This window comes from Chiroxiphia lanceolata, chromosome 14, assembly GCF_009829145.1.
Source record: "Chiroxiphia lanceolata isolate bChiLan1 chromosome 14, bChiLan1.pri, whole genome shotgun sequence".
Lineage (NCBI taxonomy): Eukaryota > Metazoa > Chordata > Aves > Passeriformes > Pipridae > Chiroxiphia > Chiroxiphia lanceolata.
In genome coordinates, this window is record NC_045650.1 from 17,699,333 (window position 1) to 17,706,616 (window position 7,284).

Here is a 7,284-nt window from a genome sequence, read left to right on the forward strand (position 1 = left end):
AAGAGTCAAGAATTACTATATTCACTTTTGAAATGCATTTTCTATCATGGTTGGTGCACAGCTGTCTGTGTTCCTAACTGTGTAGTAATTAATGTCACTGAAAAGTAACATTAATCCCACATAGTGACAGAAAGCAGGAAACAAGTCTGGAATTTATGCCCTTCTCCCCTTAACAGGAGGAAGCTTTGACTTTGAATTGATTCAAGGGGCCTGAGAGTCCAACAGGACTTGAGAAGGTGATTCTCTCATGCCTGAATTAAAAAATGAGAAACAAAATCCCAAAGTAGACCTCCATCAAAGGCATTAAATTTGTCCATTGTCAGTGGAGATAAGGATGGCAGTCTGGCACCTAAATATACCTGTGCACTGCTTATTGGTTCTGAGATATGTTCCTCCTGAATAGGTTTGTCTGGAATAAAGAGTAGGGTTTTATCAGGATTGGTTTTTCCCCTCCTAACTGCACCCTTTTCCCTAGAGAGGGGCAGCATGGCCACCCTCCATGGTGAGGGCAATGAACACCAGAAGCCTCCAGCTTAAAGCACAGGATGGAAAGTGTTGCTGAAAAGAGTCCACCCAATGAGAGGTGGCAGTGGAAGAGCTGAGGGTGATGCTTCGAGGAGAGGCAGTGAGAAGGTCAAAGCAGCAAAGAGTTAGGGAACTACACACTCTCAACAAAACACAGCCACCCTGCCCCAGAACCACTGAATCCTCCCACACCTACAGGTGTACAAACGGAATGAAGGCTTTACACCTTTCTGTAAGCCAGAAGGTTTTCAGTGCATTTGAAAACACTGCTTACTAGTGATTAATAATTAGTTAGTTTTGGAAACACTAAGCAATTAGAGCAATTTTGCACAAAAGATATTCCAAATCTCATAATCTCCCAAAGACCCTCAGGTGGCTTGGATTCCCACAAAGCATATTGTTCCTATGGAGCAATGCTGTTTGTCATGCACAGTAAGTCACATCACATTTTCAACCCTCCCTGAAAGCATCAGTTTGAAAATAACTACAGGAGAACCCTCTGCAATTCTGATTTTGGAAGTTTTAACTCCACAGGAGCAAGCATCCCCCCATTCAGGTGTGGACCCACTTGGCAAGTGTGAGCTCAGCAGGTGCCAGACCCACTATCCTTCTCTGGGGCTGATCAACACACCAAGTAGCTACTGTGTGATCCCATTCCATATTTGCCTGCAATAAAGGCAGTCGCCCTGTTCCTGCCAGTAACATTTACTCAGTAGGTCAGCATTAAGGGAAGTCATGAGATGAATTTCCCAATCTAAACATAGAGCTGCTTCCTGAGACCTTCCAGCATTAGACTTGCACAAATAAAGGGTCGAGCTTAGCCCAAAGGCAACGGGGTGTGTGTTCTGTACTCCCTCTGGGTCACTGAGGGGTTTCTCACAGAGCAGTCAGTCCCACACAGACACACCAAAGGGATCCCTCTGCATTGTTCAAAGTGGACACACGGTGAGTTGACTCTCTCTGTGCTTGGAAATAAGCTCTGAGGAAGACACAGTGTAACTTTCTGTCTCTGCTTCTTAGTGCCTTACATCACATTGTTCCCAAATTCTTACCTCTTTGGACAACAGCTAAGAAATGAGCTTTTCCACTCTATTGATCTCTAAATTGTGTTAAAAAGAATACATTTGAAAACCTTCCATGTCCAATAGCGGTTCCAAAGGAAGATGTACGTTGCCCTACAGTTGTCCTTCAATTCTGAATTGGCCCTCCAGAGATGCACCTGTGTGGTTTTGCATTTACAGTCAGGCACCAATAATATACCCAGCTAAAAGATAAAGCTAAAAAAGAAAAGATTTGACCTCACTACTTATAGGCAGTCAGAATGCAAATCACCATGGAAATCTAGGCAGCTCATTATGAAGGATGCTAGCTGAGGGGATGCTGAACAGCCAAGAGGGATAAACAGATTCTATTGAGGCTCATGTGATTTGTACATTACGAGTTTTAGTTGATACAGCTGTAGATGATACTGTAAGAAGTTCTTTAAAATCCCATTCCCCACATCTATCTCTCCTTTTCATTACAAAAGGGAGTAAGAAATTCTGGAGGATCTCATTTTCAGAAATTAGCCAGGTCTCAGGAAAGTAGACTGGTGTTCAAGACAAACGTCCAGCTGCATTTAAAGCAGATATGTCACTGGCCAGAGCATTTGCCATATAATTACTTTGGATGCAATAAGCAGAAGAGCAATTTATGGTAACCTTTTAATCCCATCCAAGTTAAGCACACTGAGGCTCCTCTCCAAGACAGCACAATCAACAGCAGCATCACATCCACTTGAATGTATTTGCTGTGTGAACACAGCACTACCTATGGTGGATAAAACCAGGGTTTCCCTAGCTCTAGAAATGGAAACCTAAATATGAATGACCAAGACTGGAAATTCAGAGGAATTCTTGAGCTGTTCCCACCATAAAAGGAACTGAAGCTGCAGAAAAAGGACTGCCTATCTCCACCAGTTGGTATTTTTAATTCTAGCCTTCAGGAATGATAGCAAACACCTCACTGAAAAGGCAACAAAGAGAAATTGCTATTTGATACAAGGAACTGCTGCCATGCTTAAAAAAATCCTCACTTGATTAGCAAAGGCACAAGCTTATGTAAGTTAAGTTCAGCTCCTAATGATTTTTTGCATTATGTACAGAGAACTCTTTGCAGAGAAATAAAATATTTTTAAAGGATTCTCCTCTCTCTCCCTTTAAGATTGGTAAATAGGGAAAGGACACCGGAGGACAGATTGTCAGAGCACATTTTCCAAGGTTCTGTTCAAATTGTAAGCCATTCCTACCTCCCAACACAGGTACATCACATTGAATCATGTTTTTTCATAAAAGGCACATGTAATTCGAAAAAATATGAGAAACTTTCATTCTATACCCGTGACACTCTGGTGTGAACAGGTATATTTTAATATGTATCAAATGGATTTAAGTGTTCTTAGATCTCTTTCAAAAAAAGAGCTCTGACAAATTTTCTTTTTGCCAACTCTTGATACTAAAAAATAGAGAATTCTCTTAAGACTGTGCTTAAAAAAAACCCTTGACCTTTCCTATATTTATTTATGTGTTAAATTATTAATATTTGAAAGGCTTATTCATTGTCTACCATTTGACAGCAACAGAGTCAAAATTTTTTTCTTTTTTAGACTTGAAATGTGGGTCAAATCCAACCATGGGATTACTGTCAAATGAACAGAACTATTTGAAAGATGTATATCAAAATGCTTGTATCCCAGCTTTGTCTGCAACTGGGAAGGCAGCTGAAAAAAGTGTGGATGTAATTCACAACTGGAGCAAAACAACATCGCGTCTCCCGGACTCCTTCCAAAGTTACTCTAATCAAAATCACACCTTTTTCAGAGAGGTAACAAATGCTGAGAAAAACACCCCTGATAATTACAATTCACTGACTCTTTCCCGGATATCTCACTATGTGGAAGACTGAACTGTGAGCAAATATTTCCTTTTCTTCCTTCCTCAAGGGGCAATGGTTCCAAGGTAACTCACCGTATCTCGTACAAAGATATTACAGGTCCTCCTTTTTTCAGAGACTCCTCAAAGCTAGATTAAATCAAAATGCAGGGTTTTTTTAAGGATGCAACACAGTTTAAGGAACACTTCTTCTATGAATTCCAGAATAAGGATGAAACTGGTTCAACAATAAAAAAAAAAAAAATTTCTCCGTCTTTTGGACATACTTAGGGGGAAAAAACCAAACCAAACAAACAAAAAAAAACCAAACAAAAACAAAGAAACAAACAAAAAAAACCCACACACAAGGAAACCCCCTCAAAAAAACCAAACAAACAACAACCAAAAAACCAAACAAAAAAAAGGAAAATGCAAGACTTTCAGGTAGACAAATTACCACCTGGTATGTGAACAGAGCTCAGAGTGCAGAACATCAGCAGAGCCACGTATGACACCAAACACAGGTCCCCTTGTTGCCCAGGGCACATGACATGATGTTACACCAAGCCATGATGGGGCAACACAGCCACAGCTACACCAACCCCCAGGAGGTTTTCAGCTCCCCAAGGCATCTTCCCACCTGAGCATCAGCTTTTTCTTGCACAAATTCAGGGCCGGTCAATGTGTCACCATGATCACAGCTCACGTGCCTGCAGCTTTGGCAGGCTGGACAATAATAAACATTGACAGCTTTGTTTCAGTTTTACAGACAACTAAAGTTGCTGACCCTCTGTGGTGTTTTTTACATAACATAAAAGACTTATTTCAGTATAAAATGGCATTTCTATCAGAAGTTACTTCCACTACCAGGAACCTTTGGCAACAAAACCTGTTCTTTTAGAATATCTCATTTTAGACAGTCTTTTAACAGCATTATAAATAGACTCACCACTCACAGCAACCAAATGAGAAACAATTCAGGGAAGGGAAAATATCCTACTGTTAGCTAATCTACATCAATTTTATGCCAATACCTGGACACTTATTAGCAACTGGTCAGCATACACTGCCACACATCCTAATTGCAACTTTCCAAGGTATGTTTTCCTTCACAAGTATATCATTGCACATACTGAAGCTCACAATTTGCAAGCTTTAATATCTCATTAATTAGGTAATAGAAAGCACATATGACTATACAGAAATTTACACCCTTCTATTTTGTGCTGTATTTCCTTTTCCCTTGCAGGTGAAGAGTCTGACATCGGTTGTTTTGCCCAGTTAATAAAGTTTGTTTCCACCCTGAAATTTGGTAGCCCTAGTCTAACATTCACCTTATTAAGAGAAAAAGGGGTTTATTGATTACACACATGGGATTCACCCAGGAATTGCTGAGACCCTGCAGCATGACTTGTGGAAAGGAACCCTTCCTATCACAAAGCTAAAAGGCAGCAGCTTCCCATCTGTGTGCTCTGTTCTCCACTCAGTACATGCACTTATCTAACAAGTGCTGCTTGGAGGAGCCTGTCCTCCTTTTACCCTTTGAAAAGAACTCTCCCATTAATCTATTTTTACTGATCATCATGAAAAGTGAATAATTTTTTCTGAAACATTTATCCTGGTAGCAGCACCAGCCCAAGTGAACAGGATATGGACATTCATACAAAATACTCCTGTAATTATTGTCCCTGATAGTCAGTAGTGAATACAAGAGCTATTCTCATTTTAAACTAATTAACCATGAAAAGATGTCAGACTCTTATTATCAATCTCAATCACTCAGCAGTAGCAATACTTACCGATAAGGTCAGAATTTGCTTCCATTGTGAAAAGACAATGTCAAAGACAAAATCATGCTATGCCATGGACCAGAAGAGACATCTCTGCAAAACTGATTCCAAAATTCAGCTTTCCTGGATGCCCTTGCTGGCAGAACAAAGCACTGGCAGCAGCAGCAGCCACCCTGATTTTATGAAGTTTCATGTGCTGGCAAAGAACTGCAGCCTTCTGGGATATTTATGTAGATTTTCAAATAACCTACAGCTCCTGACAAGTTTGGAAATTACCTGTCTGGAGGAAAACTAGGATGTTCTTCTCTTGAGACCACCACGTGGTAAAATCACATCCTTTCACTTCTGGCACAGACAGTCAAGTTCTGACTATTCTGCTGCACTCAAAAATATCTGGATATGCCTTAGTGAAAGACCAAGCAAAGCCATGGATTATCTTTTAAGCACAGGCATGAGATGCCTGAGCATATTTCTGCACTGTGGCCGATCTGAATTCAGAGTATCCCAGAGCCATAGATGTCTTAGGACCCCATACATCCAAAATCCAAGGTGTGGAAGTCCAGGAAAATATAAAACTACAGCTCATAGGACACCAGCACCAAAGAAAACAGTCACCAGGCCAAGAGGTTTTTATGACACTTTATAAAGGGAAGCCAGCATAGCAGTAGGTTGAAAAATTTAGAGTTTGGTTTCCCATGCAGTGGTTTAACTTTGAGCACTGACAGGTCCCCTTAGGCAGTTCCTGCCTCTGTTTTCCCTGGATGTGGACCTTTGCTGCCTACAAACTTTTCACAAGGTAGAACAGGGTTATTCGTACACAGAACAGGAAGCTTCCATGCTGCTCAAAACAATTTTCACTGCTGTCCCCAAGCACCTGTTGGTTTCAACAGAAGTGTAAGAATATTAATCCAGCTGTAATATTTAGTCTGGTTTATAAGTTAAACAAAGTATCATACCCAGTAGGTATGCATATAAAACCCAAAAGAGTCTCCTAACAAATTTGTAAGTTCAGTCTCAACTGGATTTTTTTTAAAACTTCTCCAAGACATATTAAATATCTGTCTTTCCATAGCCAAAAATAAATAAGCAGTGAACACTTATTTTGTCCATGATGAAATACCAGAGAAAGCAGATGAGGTTTACTTACTCATCATTGTGACTTAGATTGTTATTAAAACAAAATGCTCTGTTGAAGAACTTTTATGGAAAAGGTCAAGTAGATTGAACTCAAGTTTTGTTAGGTGTACTACATATCACATGCATTTTGTACCTTGAATCCCTTGGAACAAACAGTTTAAAAGGACTAACCTTTTTTATTACAACTTCCTGGCAGTAAAGTGACCTCCAAATCACTGCATTTCAGGGGCTAATTTGCCATGCAATCCCCTCCCTTCCTTGCAATCTTGTTCTCAGGGTAGAACAGGAACTGGAACCCACCCAAAGCAAACACCATAGATCTTGTTTGGCACTTTTTATAGCACAAGTTTTATATGGAGACTAGATGCTGATGCAGGCATTCTGCTGTACATACAGTCCCCAAGACCTTCAGATCTTGCAGACACTTATGCACATACATAAACGAAAGTAATTTCATTAAAAGCGGACGTACTGTTCTGATGAAAAATACTCTGTGTGTCCCTAAACACTTGCAAGATTTGCAAGCCATAAGGCCTCTCAAAGGAAATGGTCTCAATTCTGCCTCAGACTTATCAGTCTTTTTTTTTTTTTGTTCATTTGTTAGTTGACCACGATCACCCCAGATACCCTCAAACAAAGATTGTGGTGCTCAAAGACTTCTGAAGGAATTATCATCCTTTAGACCTGACAGGGTTACAGGCATATAAACACCCTCCCAGAATGATTAGGGTGCAGCACACAGAATTCATGAACTGTCCCTTTGGTTGGGAACCATGCTGGAATAGTGCATTGCTGTTCACTCCATGTGTTTGTTTTAGCTTTTTTGGTAGGACAGCAGCAAATGCTTTCTAAAATCTGACATGCTGGTTATGAGCCTCCAAGACCTTGTGAACCTCTGCTCACAAGTTTCTTTTATACCAGTT